We start from the raw sequence: 1,899 nt of genomic DNA, 5'->3' as shown, positions 1-1,899 counted from the left end.
AAGTAAATTATTTCAAGAAAATTGAAAGTTAATTTTTAATAGGTAATATTAATAAAAACAATTCAAAGTATAATTAATTAAATACACAAATATATTAAACTGTACAATTCCTACATTAATGTAAAAGCTATTAATGGATTTCAAAGTTATTTGGTTCGTCACGTTTCCTACTGAAAGCAATCAAAATGGATCACACACACATACACACATGTGCGCACCTTTTGAAAGCATTAAGGAACTGATAAGATAGAAAGAAATTACCAGAATCAATTGAAGAGAAAAACAAAGAGCCCCAAAGACAAGAAAAGCACTGAAACCACTTTGTCCATAAGGTTATTTGTCAATCCCAGAGAACTTGGAGTTTCATTCTGAGAACTTAGCTAATTGAGGGAAACAAAATTCAAAGGCGGGAGCCTGCTAAAGTTGAAAGATTTAAAAAAGAAACACTCTCCATGATAAACTGGGATCTCAAATTCTGCAGTGCTCAAGGTAAGCTGAATCAGAAGTACAGCTGCCACCAATGTCAATTTGTAATCTGAGTTTGCATGCCTAGGTAATCCCGGGGAACCTCAATCGGTTAATCAGACATATGGTGGTACTGGCCTCAAAGTGACCTCAGATGTCTTGAAAAAGCAAACAATATTCATGTGTGGAAGAATAAGGCCTGTCTTATTACTCAAATTATTAGTAAGAATAATTTTTCAAAATCAATAAGCCCAACTCAGTCAAAGAAAATCAAGCACATGAGAAGAGCCAGCAAAAATGAAATAAAAATTATAAAACCTCAAAAATATTTTAGAGGCAAACTATAAAACAGTAATGCAGATTTCAGAAACTGGAAGGCAACCATCATAGGATATGAACCTTGAGAGAAGAAAAGCACAAGAAGTAAACCTTACGATAATCCCAATTTTCATCCCGAGGGCATTTTCACAATTGTGCAGGGAAATAGAACCAAGCAGAAGGTGGCAGTTTTGATGGGAAGAAGTATAAATAAAATAATAAAAATGTATTAGTCGTGGAGTGAGACAAGAAAACATAACCAACAATAAAGATATAAAAAACTCAACAATAGCACATTCAGAGATGATACAGGTGTTGGAGAAAGCAAAGGCTTTAAAAAAAAGTATAATATGTCAAATAAAATATTTTAAAAAGTTTAAAATGGTCAAAAAGATTGAGTATTTCAACAGAGAATTAGAATTTATTTTTATAGTCAAATGGACATTCTAGAAATGAAAAATACAATATTTGAAATTAAAAACTTTAAAGCCAAATAAACTTAGAAAGACAGCATTAGTGAACTCAAATGCAAGCCCATACAAAATATTCAAACTTAAGCACACACAAAAAATAACAAAATAGAGCAAAGAAAGATATTGTGCTCTGTCAGATGGTTCAATGTTTATGCAACTGGAGATGTGAAATGAGAGAAGAGAAATAATTGACGGACTAACGGCTGAGAATTTTACAAATTTTATAGAAGAAGTTCAGTGAACCTCACACAGCATACAAACATTTACTCCTGGATACATCATAGTCAGACTGCTAAAAATCAAAGATAGAGAAAAATATCTTAAAACAGAGAAAAAAGATACATCAAGACACATTACCTTCAAGGTAATAACAATAAAACTTATGGCTGATCTCTTATTGAAACTGTGGAAGCTACAGTTTATGTGAATTATGTGTTTAAGGTACTGATAGAAAAAAAATTAAGACTCCTAGTTAAGAACACTAAAGTAAGCAAAATCCTTCAAAACTGACAGCAACGTACATGAGTTCTGGTTTCTGGTCCAGGACAGAAGGAACTTGGAAGTTCCTTCTACCTAACAACAAGTAAAAATCTAAACAGCCTGAAAATCAATAGCTCTTCTTAGATCCATCAGAGAATTAAGG

The 1,899-nt window shown here is 32.4% G+C and overlaps 1 protein-coding gene across 1 annotated transcript in view; it reads right to left on the bottom strand.

The window, feature by feature from the left end:
* LIPJ (lipase, family member J) overlaps positions 1-1,899 on the bottom strand; it is a 24,639-nt gene that overhangs the window by 6,533 nt on the left and 16,207 nt on the right. The gene's annotated exons all lie outside the window — the stretch shown is intronic.

This window comes from Galeopterus variegatus, unplaced genomic scaffold (genome assembly GCF_000696425.1).
Source record: "Galeopterus variegatus unplaced genomic scaffold, G_variegatus-3.0.2 Scaffold11807, whole genome shotgun sequence".
In the NCBI taxonomy this organism is placed as follows: Eukaryota; Metazoa; Chordata; class Mammalia; order Dermoptera; family Cynocephalidae; genus Galeopterus; species Galeopterus variegatus.
Note: the sequence above shows the minus strand (reverse complement) of the source record. Positions and strands in the feature narration are given on the sequence as shown.